At 44.4% G+C, this 20,854-nt stretch overlaps 1 protein-coding gene and 1 long non-coding RNA gene across 2 annotated transcripts in view; one reads left to right on the plus strand and one right to left on the minus strand.

The window, feature by feature from the left end:
• The window catches only part of BCL2 (BCL2 apoptosis regulator), a 96,680-nt gene that overhangs the window by 42,582 nt on the left and 33,244 nt on the right, over positions 1-20,854 (plus strand). The window lies entirely within an intron of this gene.
• On the minus strand, positions 14,670-17,115 carry LOC135304424 (uncharacterized). The gene is made up of 2 exons (XR_010365819.1): positions 16,324-17,115; positions 14,670-14,823 (listed from the first exon to the last, which is right to left on the minus strand). It is a non-coding gene; the product is annotated as an uncharacterized LOC135304424 (long non-coding RNA).

The following is a 20,854-nucleotide window of genomic DNA, read 5'->3' on the forward strand; positions in this document are numbered from 1 at the left end:
TCAAATACACTGTAGGATAGATTTATGTCCTTAAACGCTATGCAGATCTAGCTATAATTCATTTCATATAGAACTGGAAAATGGATTAAAACAAGAGTGCTAGACAAGAAAATCCAGAGTCTTATCTGATGAGGCTGGAGTCCTTTAATCCTCACTCCTTGAAGTGACAGCAGTATCTCCCTTCATTTATGTTCATTTCACATTTTTATCTTAATGGGAATGCAGGGTTGATTTGTTTGTTTGTTCTTAGATTTTTTCAGTGTTTCTTTAATGGATTGCTGTGGGATCGTGGATAAGATACTGAAGGGGTGTAAATCAGGGTGTCCCTGCTGAACGTGGTGGGGTTGTCTCAGTGAGTTCAGCAGTCGGCCTTGCGGGGTGGGTTGTGCAGACCCTCACCTCGACATGAACAGGCACCAAGTACTTTTAATAGTTGAAGGCTGTGGACTGGTTGTATTCAGAGCTGGACCCGTGCCAGCGAAAGGTTGCTAAAGGAAAGAAGCAGCAAGAGGTTTAAGGTCCAATAGTTCATAAATCATCAGGGATAGAAATACATGCTGTATCCCACAGGAACGCTGGGATTATATTGTTGTACCACTATCCAAACAATGTTCTAGCTCCATACTATCTGAGGATACTAACCTTATATAAATAAAAGTCTTTATTCATGTATATATAGATAATACTTGTCATCTTAATTCAAATTTCAGCATGCTTTTGCTGTAGATTGTGTCAGGAACTATCAGACATAGCAACCCCCTTCTTTATACAGTTCAGAAACTCAGCATTCGGAATCTACAAAGCAGGGGTTGCTAGTCCAAGGAAATTTTAGCTACTGGGCTGATAAAATAATTTAGGATTTAAACAGCAGGGAGGAGATAGGAGAGGATTCAAGGTGCTATTTAGTATCAAACGTGACTGAAGTACCTGATTTTCTCAGGTAAAACTCCTGCTTGCAGGATGTGTTGGGTTTCCTGAAATGAAACTGAAGGAAGGGAGTGATGTGGCAAGAAGTTCTGAATTGATATGCAGATGGTTTCCTAGGTTTGTTTGGTTTTCACCAGCTGTTCTTGGATTACTACTGTTGTATTTTTCATTTCCTAACAAGAGAGAATGGCATTTTCAGGTAAGAAGAAATCTTAATGGCCAAGGATTGCACAGTGTATAACATATACATGTGTGTATTTCCCCTAAGGCAAGTTTAATTTCTTCTCCATTTTTGACTAGCTGCAAACTCCATGACTTCTCTTCAGTTTATTCTGGTGGAGTGTAGTTTTCTGGGTAATAAAATAGTGTTGCACTTACATTAAGTCCTTTGTTCAAGATTATTTATCTTGAACTTTGGAAATGATTGAACTAAACCCAAGTCTTTGCATTACTTTTAAATGTGTGGGTGTTGCTCAGAAGCCTATTTCTTATTATTACTACTTAGGTAGTTTGCTGTGCTATTAGTAAAAACACAATCCAGAAGAATGGTATTTTACTGTGTATTACAGTTGTCTTTCACACATACCTTGAAATTGTTTGATATTTTGTAGCTTTTTGAGGAGCTGGGTTAAAGTTTTCTTACCTATTTGCAGCTGCAAAAACCCCAGTTTGGCTTCTTGCTGTTTGGGAAAACATTCCAATATGTCACCATCTGGGAAAAGCATGAAATGCTGGCTGAGGCCTGGAACCCATTGATTTCATAGATATCTTGTCCTCCAAATATTTTTCCCATAAACATGAAGTTGCATCACATGTTCTGGTTTTTCCTTCTCTATCCCCCTCCCCTCCCATCCAAACACTTGCAATGGGGCAATGGAAAGAAAAACTTAATTAAACCCCCTTCTCACAAAGACACTTTGTGTGGGTTACAGAGCTTGATTGGAACATTTTCTTATCTTTTAAGGCCACTGTTGTCATTGATAATGAGCAGATAAAATAGATATGAGAAATTATGAACTACATATTTTCCAGTGCACTTAATAGTAGAGGTTGTCTTAATCCCATACCCTTCTGGGGCAAGACTTTAGAACTTAATACCAGGAGAAATCATAATCCACAATTTAATATGGCTATTAACTGGTTTTAACTGTCTGTGAAGAAGATTAAATTCCAGATGGTAGAAGTTATAATCCAAGCCTGTTACAATCACCAAAATGAACCAAATAACCAAATGCAAAATGTTCTCACCAGAATTATTTGTTTAGGAGCTTATCTGCTGTAGCCACCATAAGATATGCAAAATATCAGAAGTATATGGGAAAGGATTTGGCCAATGGTGGCCCCCACCAAAGCAAAGAGACAGCTGCTCTTAAGCAACATACTGGATAAGATGAAAGCATGTCCTAGATCATCACTGCAGACCAGCTTTTCAATCTCCTTTCTCCTGTCTATGAGCCACACCTTCCCTCATCATGTACATCAGCCTTTGGAGAGGAGGAGGGAAGGAATGGTGAGAGCAGTATGGGAGGGGATGTGAAATAAATGCAATGAATAAGTGCCCTGCAGTGATGTTTGCCTGGTCACACTTAAAGAACTTGTTATTTAACAGTCAGGTTCTCCTGGAGGCTCCCAGAAAAACGCCAGAAGCAGGGGAGAACTCAGTTTCCAGCCCTGGTGAGGTATGGGGCTTATTTGGATGCATCACCCTGCAATGAAAGTGGGGATGGCAGAAATGCCATCCATGCCCATAGGTACCTTTGGTTTCCATCCCAAAGGCCTTGCAGTCGGACAGAAGTTCCGCAGATGTGCTTTTAAGTTGTGCTAAGATTTACGGGTTAACAAAAACTGCCATCTAATGAGTGGTTCTTGCACTGCTTCCCTAGAAAATTGGACTGTGACATCCCTCGGAAATCACATAGGTCAATTGTGAAAAGTAGGTAAGAGGAGCAGTTTACATTTTAATGGGCACTACCAGCAGAATTCATGCTGAATTATTCATTTGGAAACGATGTATGAAGTGAGTAACACAACACACTTCTTTGGGGTCATTGACGGAAACATTTCATAAAACACAGCTCACAAGCTACATTTCAGAGAGATGTCAAAAACTATGTAGGATGCTTACGTATGTGTCAAATACATGATAATACCTACCTCCCATTAACAGCGGCTTCCCCACACAGAAAAAAGCATAGCATGTCTTCATGTAGATAAGCAGACCCATTTCCATTTTTATTGAGGAAGAAATTGAGTTGCACGGAGGCAAAACGACGTATCCTTAATGGGAACTGGACAGGGCACAAAAGCAGGTTCCCACTTCCCAGCTTATCTCCTCCGTGCCCGAGTTTCTCCAGTCATTCCAAAACATTGCCTCCCAGTCAGCTGCAGAGATTTCCCAGTAAACAAAGTTACTTCATGTAGTCACATGCAGGATCCCTAAAGGATTTCTTTTTTTTTTTAAGGCTATGATTTATAATAGCCCCTTTTCAAGGACTAGCTGTGCTTAGGTGAGGTTAAATCAACGATTATTCCGAAGTCCTGTTTTCAGTGCAGGCTCTCTGGATGGTTGCTGATTTTGTTCCATTTAAAGCATTTTGTGGCATGAACTCACTTTGTTTCTGCCCACATCACTGCATTCCTGGGATGTTTTTCACAGGCCTTAGCAAGATCATCTGACAGCAACTAGTGAGGTCAATGAACTTTATACACAATTAAACACTTGAAGCTAGGAGAATTAATTGTTATTTTTTTCCCCTGCAAAGTTAGGGAAGGATACACGGTACGTTATACTCTGTAACAGAGTCAATGTTATGTGTGGTAATCAAGCTAGTTTCACATGATTTAATGCTGAACAGAGTCAGAAAATGATTGCATCCTTTACATGGGCCTCACAGAGCAGTCACCACCCACACTGTTTATTCAGACTCGGAGCTCTGCCATTCACTGTTTAAGCCAGAGGAGGAAAAAAATCCCTTTGTGAATGCTCTTGTAGCCATGTATTCTCAGTGCAAAGTGGAGCTGGGGGGAGGAATCCAAATAAGGTCCTTCCAATTGCTGCAGTTGTACAGAGGTGAGATTTTCTTAGATCCTCCAGTGCCACAGTAAAGGAAGGATTATTTGGAGCTGGTGATGTGGGGCGAATCGAGCTAAGAATTTGTAGATGCCACTAAAATTTTCAGAGACAGCTGTGTAGCTTTTCTTCTCCCAGCTTTCCCATCTGCCACTACCTGAACCAAGAGGTAAAGTTACCTCTTCTGCTCTGTGTAAAATTGGTAGGGTTTGCTGAAAAGTCATGTGGTGGTGTGGATTTTGTTCAGCTTGTTTCTTTCAAGAGTGGAAAGTTTTTCTGCTGTCTTACGCCTTAACTTTTTTGGTAAGAGAAGTGTTTGGAAAACACTTTGCTCCTTCATGCCTATCCATCTGTTGCAAAGGAAATTCTAACCAGAAAAGGTTGTGAGTGAGTATGCAAGACATCTATGAGAGCCTAGTAAAATTTTATATGCATCCAGTGGTAGTGTTTTTACTCCTTCTATAGCTAAACTTATCTCATCAGGAAGGCTTTTGCTACCTCTTCCATTGATATTTTGCCTTTTACAGTTCTTCACATTTCTTCTGCGTAATCCCGTTCCTTTAAAAAAGGGATTCCTCACTTCCCCAGGCACTTATATTTTAAAGTTACTACAGATCTAAGCAACTCTTTTAAATTTATATCTGCAAGTTTCTGAGGTTATAGAAAATGCCATGAGCATATCATGAGTTGGTCTAGAGACATAAACTAGAGCACCACCACCACCAACACCCCCATTAATTTTATGCAGCATTTAAACTTTTCATGTTATGTGATGGGTAATCTGAGTGGCAAGCATGAACTGTGTGGTTCCTCATCTGAAACTGGTTCTGTGGTGTGCTCTATCCAACTGATAATTTTGGGTCCATGAGCAGGAGATTTTGTTAGTCTTCTCCCAATCTTTTAGCTGCTCATCTGTTAGGTGGCTTCTAATTCCACTTTGATTTGTTTTGAATAAAAGAAATAAGTATTCCCTTGCTTAGTAAGCTCCTTCTCATGATAGTAATTTTGTAATATATAGTGATGTAGCATTACACTGGTATCTTCATGTTTTCTTGATGGCTTGCAATTTTTCAAGACCCACTCCCTTTGTGTATTCCTTTGGCTGGAATAATTTTATTCCAAGCTCAGGTATCTCATCCATTTTTCCATTTAAGAACTGATCATAAGATGTGCAATAGCTGTGTCCATGTGCTTTTGTTCTTCTTGCCAAACTCTTGCTTCATAAATTAGAGCTTAGCCACGGTAAATCCTGGGATCTGGAGTGTCCTCCAGGTTGCCGTCTGAAAATACTTGGGGTATTTTTCCAGTCCACCAATATCTAATAAGATGGATTTGCTCATTGTAGTTAAATACTATGGGTGAAATTCTTCTTGGAGGAGCAGAAATGGAGCACTCGCTGACTTTAGGTGGTGTGGATCAGGGAATAAAACTTGTCCAAAGTGTCTCTCATTGGGAGCTTGTGGAGTGCTGTGAGCTTACAGAGAGCACAGTGACTGTTTTAGTCATTGTTTTCCTTGTTACTCAAAGCACTTACTTAAGGCAGTGCCTGGAGGGAAAGAAAGATAATTATCCCCAAACAGAAACCCTTTTAGATATAGTAGGGGTTATTGAAGCAGTATTTATATTTCCAGCATCAGGCTGCTTTCCCACTTGCCTTTGAGATGTGACAGAAATGTTCCTCTCCTCCCGCCAGTGAATACGTTGCTAATACAGAATTCATTGGTACCAGAATTATAGTTCTGTTTCCACATCAGGTCAGTTGAATACTGTTAACCCATGTTTGCCTCATTCCTCAGTAGCCTGAAAATTGCAGTACATAATATTTTGGCTTCGTCAGCCAAGGTCAAACAGTTAATTGCACCTTCATTCCAGCTCTACGTACTTTGATAACAGGTGCCCCCCAAATCAGATGTCTTCAGAGGGGAAAATTATTTGCTTTGTGAAGTGAACGAACGTGATGTAGGAGTCTCTGTGGGATTAAATATCTTTATAGATACAAAATAATCATGTTTGATATGGAAAAGTGAGTCACCCAATGGTTTTGGTTTTTTCCTAGTCATTGCTGGAGTCTTTCCACTTTCTTCCCAGAGCTGTCAGCATTGTGGGGTCAGAGAGGAGTGCATGAAATCTTTGCCCAACTCAAGCCAATGAGGGTAGTAATTAGTAACTATGCAGTTCAGTTGTGCCCAGAGCCTATTTAGATCGTGGCACAAACTACTGAATAGCTCCTCAGGGCTGTTCCTTGAGCCAGCTCTGCCCCTGGGCCATGGGCAGGCATTGCCAGGCTGAGCTTGCACATCCTGCTTTTACACAGCCCCTGTCCTGCCTATAACTGTGTTTTGGTTTCTGTCCTCTGTGATCACAGTTCTGTTAACTCTCTTGAGGGCTCAGGGAGCTGGGAAACTGATTTTTCTGTTACTCTCTGCTTATCACAGGCCCTGCCTCACTGGTATTTGCATGCCTTGCACGACTCTGTACCACTAAGATGTAGGCAGTTGTCATTTTACAGCTAATACTGCTCAAAATCACAAGTAAATTCAAGAGAAATCTCAGCAATTGCTCTGAGGCTTTGGTGCAGCCGGTGGCCACCTTACTCTGTAAAGAGTATCTTATTATTACTTTTGAAGTACTGAGACAGTTTTCAATTCTGCTGGATTTATTGCTGAATCCTGGCACTCACCTAACAATGGAGGCCAGAAACTGTCCAACTGTGGTCACCTGAAGCCTCTTCTGACAGATAGGGTTTATTTGACTTCCCTTTGTCAGCTGGAGAAAAAAAGTCCTTACAAGCTAGGATTGAGAGTGGGGCTTGTTCATGGTAACACAGAGCCCCTGATTCCTGAGAAGCACTGCCCTTAAGTGCTTCAGGGAAGCTGCTCTTTGCCTTCAGGTGTGTGACAGCAAGATTAAACCTAGACTGAATAGAAGTCTTTCCAGTTATCTAGAAAGCTCTTGTTGCTCTTAAAATGTTAGAATGTGCTAACAGAGCCTCAGCTGAGTCTCTCTACCTTCTGGTTCCCACCTTCAAGCACATGCCTTCCAGAAGGCTGTGCTGGGAAAAGATTTGTGTGCCCTTTGCCTCCTCCCCTTGGTTTCTTTAGAAAGGGTGAGGCACATGCAAGCCTGGAGAAATGCAGGATGTGCCCCACAAGTCTCTCCTGAGGACAGTCTGTGGTCCTGGAACCCGGATTTGGATTGTACTGTGCAGGTGCAGTGCTGTTAACTCCTATTTCTTCTTGACTATCTAAATTGTGAAAAAAATCCCTCAGAAGTAATGTTGCTTGCTGGCAGTTTATCACATAGAATAAGAGAATCATAGAATGTTAATGGGTTGGAATTAACAAGACCTTAACAATCATCTAGTCCCAACCCTGCTGCCGTTGGCAGGGACACTTCCCACCAGGTTGCTCAAGGCCTTGTCCAGCCTAGCTTTTAACCCTGTCAGGGATGGATCATCCACAACCTCTTGGGCAACCTGTTCCAGTGTCTCCACCCTCACAGCCAAGAATTTCTTCCTAATATTTAACCTAAATTTCCTGTCCTTCAATTTGTATCCATTACTCCTTGTGCTGTCTACAGTTCCTGATGAAGGGTCCCTCTCCAGTTTCCCTGTAGGGCCCTTTCAGGTACTGGAAGTTTTCTATGAGATCTCCATGCAGCCTTCTCTTCTCCAGGCTGAGCAGCCCCAACTCAGACTGTCTTCATAGGGGAGGGGCTCCAGTCCTCTTACCAGCTTTGTGTCCCTCCCAAAGTCCCATGTCCCTTCTTGCTGGGGACCCCAGAGCTGGGTGCAGCACTCCAGGTGGGGTCTCACCAGAGCAGAGCAGAGGGGGAGAATCACCTCCTTTGTCCTGCTGGCCACGCTCCTTTGGATGCAGCCCAGGGCTCCATGGGCTGTCTGGGCTGGGAGCTCACATTGAGTTTTTCATCAGCCATTCACCGTGGTCCTTCTCCTCAGGGCTGTTCCCAATCACCTCTCTGCCCAGCCTGTGGGTGTTTCTGGGATTGCCCTGACCCATGTGCAGGACCCTGCACTTGGCTTTGTTAAACCTCAGGAGGTTTGCACGGGCCAAGCTCTCCAGCCTGTCCAGTCCCTCTGGATGCCATCCCTTCCCTCCGGCACACCGACCGTCCCTCACAGCTCGGTGTGGTCAGTGAACTTGCTGAGGGTGCCCTCAATCCCACTGTCTGTGTCACCAACAGGATGCTGAACAGTATCAGCCCCAGGGCTGGCCCCTGAGGGACACCTCTGTTACTGGTCTCCCTGTGAACAAGGAGCCAGCGACCACAACTCTTTGTGCACAGCCATCCACCTGCACCATCCAGCCATCCAGTTCTTTGTCCCCAAGTAGTCCATCCATCAAATCCATGCCTCCAACTTGGAGACAAGGACAACATGCAGAGCAGTGTCAAACGCTTTTTCTTAAGTCCAGGTAGACAATGTCAGTTCCTCTGCCTCATCCAACAACACTGTGGGCCCATAACAGAAGGTGACCAAATTTATCAGGCATGATTTCCCTTTGTTGGTTGTTCCCCACGTTGGCTGTTACCAACCACCTCTTTATTTTCCATGTGCCTCAGTCTAGTTTCCAGGTAAATCTGCTCTATGATCAGGCACAGGAAAACATCTCCATGGTCTGTTTTGTTGTCCCATTCCATGAGCCTTGCCTTTCTCTCCCTCAGGACAGAAGCTGCTTCGCCAAATACTTTTTTGCAGTTGCACAGCTATGGATACCAGCTTTGGATACCAACACTCTGTAAGGGTTATTCATGCTTCTCCACTGGAAAAATGAAGTGAGCCTGAAGTGTCCCTGCCAACCTGGCAGTGCTGGTGGTAGCACTGGTTGTGCCTGGGACATATAATGAAGCCCAGACAAGCAGTAGCTTGCGGAGTGCACTCCTCCCACAGGTCCCTGCCAAGGGTTAAGTGTGGGCATTTTTAAAGTGTGTTTCTGAATCGGGATGCTTGCTTGTTTTGGAGACTGATTTATTTCCTCCTGTACGTGTTTGGGATCAGAGCACTTGTTTCCTCTGACTCCTGATGCCTCTGTGGTCTCTTTGCACTGCAGCTCTGTGAGGAATCTCTTAATTTGCTGAGAAGCTGGCACAATAAGGCTTCTTGGCATGACCATAGCCCAGAAGATCAATAATAATAAATAGTGGAGACATTTCAGATGCCTTAAATCAAACAGTCATATGGAAAAAGAGTTTGTGTTCACCATGGCTATAATGTGTATGCCTTATAGGTGGGTCAGGAGATTGTGTTAGGAGTCCAAATGCCAGATGTGCATCTCAAAATCCTTGCTTTTGGATAGCAGAAGCTGGGGAGTGGAGGTGGAGGTGGGATTTCAGCCCCTTAATTCTATATAAATATAGCTCTGTGGTTTAATGTGCACAGCAGTAGCTCTGTGGTTTATCATTTACTGAGAACTATGCTTTTCTAAGAAAATGCTCTCTTCCTGGTGCATATCTAAGGCAAGGCCTCCGCTGTCATTTCGTAAACTATAAGGATTACTCTTTAAAATAGCTGTTTGGTAGCAATAAGGCCAAACAATTGCCCGATTCACACTGCAGGTGAGTTTAACAGAAATCATATTGACTAAAGCTAGTCTGAGCAAGACAGCAGTGTTGCATTTGAGTATGTGCCAAGAAAAACCTGTAAGTTCCTAAAACTGGCTGCAAGGACAAGGGATTAGGCTGTCCTTCCAAGTCTGTAAATAAGGTCCTCAGACACTTTTTCCACTTGGGAGCATGAACACAGACTGTTTATATTTTTTAAAGAAAAAATTGAAAAATCCCATGATTTTGTAGATAGCAAAAAATCAGCTTTGCAGTTGCTCAGCTACCAGCATGTGGGTAGTTTGATGTGCTTTTCTAATCAGGAATGCATTGTGATATGGCTGTTCTTTGCAGTGAAAGGTCACTGCATTTTTAATTCCTATTCACTGTTTGTATTTTTCTAATAAATCACACCCTCTGATAAACCAAATTACTGGAACCACGGAGCAAATGAAACTTTGAAACAAACCCTTTCCTGTTGCACATGTACGGATCCTGAATTTCCAAAAAGAGGTGCCTTTTCAGTGACATAATCAGCTGTTGGGAGTTGGGTGCACTCTGTAGCTGTGTGACTTTGAGCTGCCAGAATATTTTGTGGTGCATGTTTGTAAGCACGGATATTTAGTTTCAGAATTAGTACAGGACCTGAGTAGTTGATAGCCCAAGCTGTTATGACTACACCGCAGTGCAGAAATACATTGAAGTGCAAGTTCCAAAAAGTATAACTTGATATTTATGATGCTGATAAAAAGCATCGTCTGCTCTATCTGTTCGGGAAAGACCAAAACCACTGCTTTGTTGCTGGGCTTTATGCAATGCAGCTCCCGTGAAATGCTTCCATATAATGGATTATTGGTAGAGGATCCTTTATTCTCTTTTCTTTCCTCTTTCCTTCCCTTAAAAAGAAAAGCAATCTGACTTTTATAGCTAAGGGCTTGCTTGTTTTTGAGTAATGGCTGTTGAACTGGTGGAAAACTGGAACAAGGCAGGATTGAATCAGACTCAGAGCTTCGTTTTGTCTCTGCTGGGTCATGCAGTGGGACAGTGCTTGGGTGCGGGAGGGACGGCATCCAGGCTGGAGCTCCCTGGCTCTGAGCTGCTTGGCTTCACCTCTCCCCGTCATTCCCCTGCCGCTTAAGAAAATATTTCCATTTGTTCTCTCCAGGTACTTTATGGCAGTGCGACGTGGCCAGAGAATGCAGTCTTCCCTCTGTGAGAGAGGCAGGACGAATGTCCTTTATTTCAGTCGCTCCTGCTTCTGGTGTTGAGCAGGCAGTCTCACTTCTGGCATCTCTGAACTTTTGAGTACTTGCCTTTGCAAGTTTAGGCTTCGTTTGGCTGGAGAGGGTTTTTTTGCATGTCCTGTTGCTGTAACTTACGGATAATTTTTTCCCTTAATGAAAAGAAGAGGAAAAGAGAAGACATACGCTTTGTTTTGCAGATTCAGCTGAGACACAAAGGGTGCGTTGTTCTGACCTTCCCAGCATGCTGGTAAATTTTTTATATTGGCAAAAAGGACCTGGACGTCAGAAGTCCTGAACACTTCTGGTTTCCCATACAAGAGCTGGGGCCTGCAGTGTGAGCCAGAACAAAGTCTGGAAGCTCTGGTCAGCAGAGTGAGCATGTGCTGGCAGCCTGCGGGACAGAGGGTGGCAGGGGAGCTTCCCAGCGTTGCTTGCCCTCTCCCCTGAGCATTGCTGCTTACTAGACAATTGAATAGACCTCTATAGGAAATACTTGCAAGGCTCTGCAAGTGCCATTTGCAAAGCCGTCTGACTTTGCCTGCTCTGTGTGTCCCCAGCAAGCCGCCTGCGTCACCTCAGGTGCTGCAGCACTAGGCATGGTGCTGCTGAGCCTCGCTCTAAAGCTGTCAGGAAGACGCTTGGCTCTGATTTAGTGTCCCAGACCCCATGCACGTGTCACAAGTGAGTTTGGTGCAGCAGAGAGCAGCCTCCATGAGTTGGTGGGAAACCTGCCTTGCAGCCAGAAATCCTGGTAACTTTGGGGAGGGTCCCAGGAGGTCTGGAAGGATCCGAGCAGCTGAGCACAGCTGTGCTTAGGGTAGTGGGGGTTGAGCTCCTTTGCAGCACTGACCCTCAGCTAATAAGGCCTAAGACAAAGGATTGGACAAAGGTAGCCCAAATATTATGTTCATTTTCTCCTTGCAGTTTTTTTTTTTTTTAATGGCAGCTAAAATCATTTCCTGAAGCAAGAAGTGTCATTTAAAACAGAGCAATTGTGAGTGCACAGATGCATCACTGGAGTTCAGAGGCAGCCTCCTACATCTGATGGGCAAAAGATTGTACCTGCAATTCACTTAGAGGAGGGAAGGGCCTCATCCTCACTCATGGGGTTTATTTCCTTGATCGGAGGCATCTGGTTAAACTGCTGCTTTGCAATTTGCCTGTTGTTCGAAGTTTCAGAGGGAAGAAAACCTCTCTGCAGAAGATGCACAGCAGAGCTTGCTGGTTTTTAACCCTCTGTGTCAGTCAGGTATTGCAAGAGAAGAGCAAAGGATATACTTTAGTTCCTCTGGTGGGCTGTTTTCATATACTTTGTGCTCATTCAGAGGAACAACTTGCTTTATAGTTTTATGTGGAACCAACTTTTACCATGAAATGTTTTGCCTACATCCTTCCTCTCTTCCTCTGGGGTACACCCCTGCAGAGCCAGGATTAGGACTTTGGCTGCAGCAGCAGGAATGCTGCAGGCGTGTCCTGGGACCTATCCTGTCTCTGAGCCCCACCTTTGCCTCCCGTGGGAAATGCTGACAGGGCCATTGGAGCCAGCAGGGCATGGAAAGCCTCTGCCTGCCCCTGCCCTGTTTCCCCAGGGTCACAGTGATTCCTGGTCCCTACCCACAGCCCCAGGAGGGATGACACAGGTGCTTCTGGTCCCCCCTGTCCCATCTCAGCGGTGGGCCGAGCACGAACCCAAACAAAGGTATCTCCATCAAGGCACGGGGACCGCCGAGAGCCTGGTAAGGGCTGGGGCGGAGGTAACCATAGATGGCTCTGATTCATTTGACTTCCTGTCTCTCTCTAAGAAAAGGATGTAAATAGCCAAAAGCAGGGGATTCCAGTGAAAAGAGCAGGCGGGTGCCGTGCGCTGTGCCAGCTGTGGCAGCGGGCCTCACGGAAAGCCGGTAGTGGTGAGAGCTGCGCTTCTCAGAAGTGGGGGAGGCGCGGGCTGCTGCATCGCCCGTCGCATCAGAGAGGCTTCCTGCAGACGGAGGAGATCGTGGAAGGAAGAACCTCTGCAGCGCCCGTGACCTCGCCCCTGACGGCAGGAGAGCTGCGTCCTGGCCTCCGCACCCTGAGCAGTGCTGCTGCCCTCACAGCCAGGCTGGCATCCCTGTGTTGCATCCCTGTGTTTTGGCCAGGCCCCAGCTCGGGGGAGGTCCCAAAGGATTGATGGCTGGAACCGCGGTGACATTTTTTCATGGGAACTTCATGTCTTGGGGCCACTGGCAGGGTAATGTGGGCAAGGTTTGTGTCCATACTTGGTGCTTATACCCATGCCCATGAGTGTGGAACGACTGCCTCCTTACAGAAACACAGACTGTCATCACCAGTGTTTTCTGTGCTGCTAATGCAATAGCAAATTGCAAAGATCCTACAGAGAGTGGCTCACACACCAGCATTCTGCTGCCATAGGAAGGCAGGTATCACTCTGGCCTTGGGGGAATTGTCTGGGTGGTGTCCTGGGTCCAGCTGTGCTCAAGACACTCGGCAGTGAGGCAGTGAGCTCCATATCCCCAGCTCATGTCACACATCACCCTCACAGTCATCAGCTGGCTAAAGACACACCACCAGTAGTGCCTTCACCCATCTGGCTCTATAGCCCTTCTTCCTGTGCCCTGTTTCATTGCACTCAGAAGGAGAATGCTGAGGAGGCAATCCAAGAGAAGGTGGCACAAAGGGGGTTCAGTTTTGTAGCACCAGCAAGTGTGTGCTTTTAATTGATGTAACATTGTCAAGGGACTTGAGGTGTAACAGGCACCCACTGGCAGCCAACAGACATGGGTGTTCACCTGCCTGGCTTACCTGTGGTGTTAATCTGTATAAATCCAACACCCCAGTACTGTTTGGATGAGGAAGCAGGGAGAATGGTTCACAACATGGTGCTGGAATTGCCTATTTGGTGTCCAGCTCCGTGCCCTTGTGTCAGGAAAAACGTCACCTCTTTAATAAATTGTCCTTAAGGCTGTTACATACATGTTCCTCTTCTATGAAGACAGGCTGAGACAGCTGGGGTTGTTCCATTTAGAATAGAGAAGGCTCTGGGGAGATCTTACAGCAGCCTTCCACTACCAAAAGGGGTCTGCAAAAAAACTGGAGAGACACTTTTTACAAGCACATGCAGGGATAGGACAAAAGGTGATGGATAGATATAAGAAGGAAATTCTTTACTGTAAGGGTGATAAGATACTGGTACAGGTTCCATCCCCAGAAGTGTTCAATGCCAGGCTGGATGCAGCTTTGAACAATCTGGTGTAGTGGAAGGTGTTCCTACTTGTGGCAGGGGGTTGTAACTGGGTGATCTTTAAGGTCTCTTCCAGCCCAAACCATTCCATGCTTCTGTGGTTCCATATGTAAAAGACGCAAAAAATACAAGAGCTGGGGGCAGAGCTGAGGCCCAAGGCAGTAATCTGGTGCAGAGTTTGAGGTCTTTTTTGGAGTGTAGCTTTCTGAGACAAGGTTGCAGTGAGAAAGCTTCTGTCACTTTTGGAGCCTGAGTATGGTTCATATGGCATGGGATTGTTAATAGAACTCTTCTTTTTTAGAAGTAGCTTTGTATATAAGTGGAACTCAAAGAACTCATTTCTCTTCTGTTTTCTGTACCCTAAGCCTAAAAAATTTCTCTGTCAGTGGTGAAGTTGCAGGCAGGAGAAGGTGAGAAACACAGTGCTTTTTACAGGGAGCAGTAACCTAATATAAAATACATTCAAGGCACAGAGAAAAAGCAGGGGTGGGTAAGGTTGAACTAGCTACATCTTCTAAGTGAGTGCTGTGGGGATGCTTCAAGGTTGCAGATAAACCTGTTCAGCCTTAATTAAATAATCAATGCAACAAATACTAGCAAACTCCCCCAAAAAAATTTCAAATACAGATTGGTTGTTTAGGAATACATTTACTAGTAGCAGACAGTTAATCAAGGTGATCTCTTTTCCTCACCATCTTCACTTCTCTGCCAATGCAGTCCTTTCTTTTTCAGACTGCTCAAAATGGATTCCGCCGCCGTCCTGTAAGAAATTCAGGCTCCACCTGTGTTTAATTAGATATTGGATAACCTGGGTTGTTGTATTACAAACATCTAGGCCAAAAGTCTAGAAAAACAAATCAGTCCTAGGTCAAAGAGCAATAGTTCCAATTTTAAGCCAAGTGAAGTGATAAAAAATATAGAGAGAGACATCTGAAAAATGTAGGAAAATTGTTTTTAAAAACCCTAAATTAAGTAAACTCTGGTGCTTGTGTCTACTGCTTTGTAACATATTTGTGATTACATAAAGTAGCAAACATATAAAACGATCTTTCTCAAAGACACATGAAAATAAATAATTTTTGCAAGAGGTTCTTTTACGTTCCTTTCTTGCTGTTCTACAGGACATTTTAGATATGCAAGGAAATCCTACTTGCGGAAGCAAAGGATAAATAAATTATTTTCCTTTAAATGCTTTGGCTGGTTTTTGAACAAAGGAAAGAAAGCAGAGTGTGTACATCTGTAAAGGGACTGATCCAGTGATTATGCAGCATTTCTGTAGGCTAAGGTACTGCACAGGGAGTGTGGGGATCTGCAGTTTGCTGCTACCCCAGTGATGGAAAGTGGGACAAGCAGGGTTTGTAGGCAGCAGTGGTGTCTTTATAACATTCCTACCCCAGCTGATGGTGGTGGGAAACACATGCATGTTTGGGCTTTGTTGCCATTCATGCTGGATCTTGCAATGGTTCCTGTGTGAGGGCATCTGCTGCTCCATCACAGGGATTGTTCCTCCCTCTGTCTCAACAAATTAGCTGTGAGATGTGAAAACACTACAGCAGTTGGGGCTTGTTGCATTTTCTCCTCAGCATATTCAAACCCACAGTGCTGAGTTTGAAATGAAGTGAAATATTGGGCTGCAATCCCTTTGGGCTGAGAGGAATGATCCCCAGTCTTCTCATATCCCTGTAGAGTGGGGTGAGCCCAGACCCCCCCTGGACTAGATCAGAGAGAAGTAGTTTTGGAAGGAAGAGGAAAGCATAGGCCTCTGGGTTATATTTTTTTCTTTGAAGGAAAGTAAGTGCTTCCAAATGTAAGTGTCTGAACTCCCTGAGGACACAGGCATTGCTCTGCAATCCTGAGTTAACCCCACACTTTGGCCTTGGGGTGAGGGCATGGTTTGTCTCCCACATTTTCTCTGGTTTAGCTCATCGCTTAGCCAGCTGATTTCCACTAAGTCTTTTCCTAAATGTTTAAAATTCCCTCTGCTCCGAGCAGAGAAACCCCAGCCCCACACATGGGTTTGGCCAGACTCAAAGGCCAAAGGCACCCTCTGCTTGGATATGTGAAAATGTCCTTAGCTGAAATAAATCTTTCTCAGGATCTTCATGCCACAGCATTTTGTTTTACTAGCTGCAGGCCCAGTGCAACCCATGCCTTGTCTACAGTTGATGAGCCTTGAAGTTCGTTGCAAAACCTTCCAGCCTTCGGACTCTAAAATACATGACTCTTTCCCCCTGCCCACCCTAGGATTAAAGCAGCCTAGCCCTTCCTCCTGCAACACTCACCAGGCTCTCCCTCCTCGCAGAGCTGTCACTATTGACAGTCTATGGCTGAACTCTCTTGCCTTGGATTTTTTTCCTTCAGGATGGGGCTCAGGTCTAATGACGACACTCTGGTGGCCATAAACATCCTCATCTGCTGACCCAAGAGCTCTCCTGCCACACGTATACTTCTTCTTAAGAACTTGTGGTCTCCTTTCACTGCAAAGGCTCAGTGAGTCAGCAAAGTTCTTTGGAGTGCTCATGTGCCTTCAGAAAGAGCTTTGTAAATACTGGACTTTGTTTTTGCAAAACAGCCAAGTAAAAGTTATCTGTTTATGATGTGATACCTGCAGTTGTATCTAAATACTTTGCAGCTTGCGTTTGTTAGGCCTGGCACAGTTCCTCAGCCGCCAGACCAACCCCAGTGCAGCTTTGCATGCCTTTCTGCCTTGAGATGAAGAGCAGGTCTTACATTGCCACCTGCAACCTGGCTGGAAATGAGCTTGCTAGAGGGTAGTTAAACTTGTTTCTGATCTGTGGGAAAGAGTAAGAGTCTCCTTAGATCTGCAGAGGTTAGGGACACGGTGGATATTAACTCACCTGGCCTACTTGCCTATGTGTCATTCATAAGTTTCACCCACACATTCATTTGCTAAGCCTGAAAGATTTTACATTGCAGTGTTTGGAGCCAAAAAGGGAGGGGAAAATGAAGCATCCCCAGATGGGCCCAGAAATATCCTCCAGATGATCGGTGCAGATGATGGATCATAGGGATAGGCTTGTCTCCTGTGATGTGCAGGTTCCAAGCCACCTATGGGGCTGGAAATGCAAGAGCAAGCCAGGACAGACAAACACAACATTGTGCCGTGCTGTGTTGCCCCAGCAGTCTCATGCATGGCTCCCAAATGTGGTGCTTCCCAATGGGTAAGCCTTTCATGCACCTTTCACGCACCTTTCACTGGCTTGGGACCATGGAAAAAGGCATTCGTCTTTTCACACCAGGCTCCTGTGGTGATTTTTAAATCCCTTACTAACTGGATATGTCTTTTTGGTTTTCCCTCATGTTTTATACTTGTGTTAACACTGCTTCTGTATGTTCTTTAGTATAAATACATTTCTATCTAGACTAGTAGTTTTAGGCTTTTTTGTCATGAATTTTCCTGTGGAATTGTGGCTGTCTTTTTATAAAACCATCTTGTTGTCAATTAATTCTGTTGTTAGTTTTTGTTGCTCTTCAGTTATGCTAATACGTCAAGTTTGGGGATAGTGACGCATTTAAATTTATTTCATACATTTCCGTGGTTGATGTTTGATTCTACTTGATCCTAATATGGTCATCATTATGCCCAGCCACCTGCTAATTCTTCACTCTGTAAAATTTTATACTTTTTGTCTATCTGAATGAGGTCAGTACTCATCTCAAGTGTGCTGGGTGCATGACCGTCTAAGGTATTTTTTGAATGACCACATGAGATCTCCAGCAAATATCTCTGAGGCTGAAGTCACCAATGATGGTAATTCCTCTCTGCACATTACAAACAGATGGTTGAGGAGATGTTCCATTCACTGGTAAAATTTGTTCTGTAACAGATGCCTGCCAGCTGCCATTCCCTGCCCTGCTGCATGATTTTATAGAGCTAACAAGATTAAGAAACTGTTGAAATTGATTTTTGATTCTAAATACAGCAGATCTGAATCTGAAAATGCAGGGAGGGCTCTGTCTCAGGTGGTGCAAGCTGGCGCAACTCCAGTGAAAAGTCAGTGGAGCTGAACCACTCCGCATCAGCCACGGCGCTGCCTTGAGGAGCAGCTCTCTTAAACGAAAGCGTCAGCACTAAGAAACCGACAACAAAAAGAAGTTTCCTAAGTAGAACAACAGCACAAAAGTGGGACAAAGGGAGAGTTTGGGGCAGTTTAGAAAACTACCCTTCCATACCAGCATTTCAAGACTGCTGATACATCTTGAAAAATGCCTTTCACTGGAAACTCCAGTACATCAGATAGCTCATTTCTCAGCCTCGGTGTCATGGCAGGAGGTTGTTTTGCAGCCTTCAAACTTGCTTGCTCATGAATCAACGCTTCCCACCTGTAGCCACTGGGGCTGAAGCCATGAAACCTCCCAGGCTGAAATCCTTCTGCTGATAAAAATCTAGATTGAACTCAGCATGAAGCTGTGGAAAAATGCAGATGTGTATTTTGAGAGTCCATGGTCAGACTTTGAACAATCAGATGAGTATTAGGAGAAAAAAAATGCAGTAGTTTAAAAATAACAGATCTACTGCGTGGCAGCCATAAAAGGAGATTTTAAGGAAAGGAACAGAAAATCATGCCAGACGAACGCATTAGGAATAGCAGTTAATATGGCATGTACTAATGACAACATATATATCTCCTTGCTCTCCAAAATAGATGTGAGAACCTTACAGCCAGAGCACACTGTTTTAACTCTGTTAGTACAACATTCACCACATCTTCTTACCACTGCAGGCTTTTGCTGAGCACTACTACTGATGCTTCTCCCTCCAGACAAAATTTAAACTCGCGTCAAAGCTGTAAACAGTTCTTAATTGAATGATCCAACTTAAAGCATTACAGGCTGCTTGAAAACCTCTGTGACCCGACAGATTTGAATACTGAAAAACATGACATCAGAATGACCTTTCCTTCCGCACTCTTCTCACAGCTCCTTTCTTCTCAGCAGATACTTGAATCTCTGCTGTCTTCCTAGTCTTAGTGCCTAATACACTGAGTTTGCTCCATCCATCCATCCATCCATCCATCCATCCATCCATCCATCCATCCATCCATCCATCCATCCATCCATCCCACTAGGACCTCTAGCTGCAGGGTCATTTATTCCCTCTCCTCTGTTTTGTAAAGGGATGATAAGACAGCGCTGGGTCTCAGCAGCATCCCCCAGCTATCCAGACACCGCCATGGGCTTCCCAAACACCCTCATTCCCAGAGAACAGAACTCTGAGGTCTGTTGTGGTTTGAGATTACTGACAGAAGAGTTTGGGCTGCCATTACCACCCCGCAAACCCAGCCTATCTTAAATCACGGCCTGCTGCCTACATCAAAAGTCCTTTGTGAAGAACACAGTTGCTCCTCTGTAACTGTTCTACATGGAGCAGGTCATCAGCTGCTTATAAGCTTTCCTTCTGTTTCTAATTTTTTTCTCAAAAAACCCCCACAGTATGAAGTAATGTTGGAAATAAATAGTCTTATCCTTCTCCCCTAATAATAGAAAGAGGAGCCTCGTTGGGCTACATGTGATTTTCTGTGTCAGCTCCTCACCTGGGAGTTCGAGTGGGTTTCCTACAAGTTACAGCAATTTCATTCAGCAAAATCTGAAATTAAACCCTTTATTTTCTGTGAATCCACAGGATGATCTTTGAATTGCTGAGCTTTTCTCAAGGTGACTTTGAAAGCCATCTTCCTTGCCCCAGCGATGAGATCTCTGTGCACGGCATACAGCTGTGATAATCCCTGGAGAGTTTTGTCCAAGCCAAGAAATTAAGAGCCCCGTCTAATGGGGTCACCGGCTGCTAATGAAGTTGCACGTTCATAAACTACAGCTACGGCTCTCAAGGGAAGCTCCCCGTCATCCCTGCTTCGGGAGATGCAGTTTGTCTGTGTCATAGGAGCTTGTAGGACCTATGAGAGCTGCTGGAGGCAATCTGCTGTGTGGGCTTTATTTTTAACCCCACCTCCCCAACCCCTAAGCAGGTTCTTCTTTCATTCCCAAATTGAACGGAACAGAGTTTTAATTTCGGTGCCTGTGTCAATTTGCCAGCAGTAGTCAAATGAGAGAGGAGTTATTCAGGTTTTTTCCTCCTGTGGAGGATCAAACAACAAATCTGTATAAAGAATTCCTGATGGAGAAGCCTAAAAGGAAGATTATGAATTTTCAAAGCTGTGGCCTTGTAAACCAAGCGTCTCTGCAGACATTGTGGAACAAGAGCTCATTAGGAGTAATCATCTAAAACCTGACTGAAATGTCTGTAGCTTTTCTGACTTACACCAGATGAAGATCTGATCCATTCACCTAGTTTTAAGGCCAGACACACGTTCTTGTGGTGGAGACATAATTTCCTCTGCATGCTGTAACCATTGCTCTGCACTGTGACAAGCAAATGTTTATTGGGCTTTGCAGGCCTCAGCAAGAGCTCATAGCACATTTCTTTATGGCATTTGTTTTGCTACATGATGTATATTTTGGTGGGTTTACTGGTGCTTTATTTGATGCTCTAGATCAATCATTTCTGAAACACAAGTGTGACATTTTGGGAAAAACAACTTCCACTCACTCAGTACTAATCTATCATGTTGACTTTATTTCCGGCACAGCATACCAAGAGCAAACAACTTCCTACTACTCCGTGCTTTTCAGCTAAATGCCTTTTCCAAAAGGTTAGGGAAATGCTTGTGTCATGGAAAAAACAGAATCCAGCTACGCAGGAAATAAAGAGGTGCAGTGGATCAGGCTTAATTGAGCACTTAACAGGCTCAGACTGGCCTGAGCTTACATTAACTGAACCACTGAACCCATCCA

This window comes from Passer domesticus, chromosome 1 (assembly GCF_036417665.1).
Source record: "Passer domesticus isolate bPasDom1 chromosome 1, bPasDom1.hap1, whole genome shotgun sequence".
NCBI lineage: Eukaryota > Metazoa > Chordata > Aves > Passeriformes > Passeridae > Passer > Passer domesticus.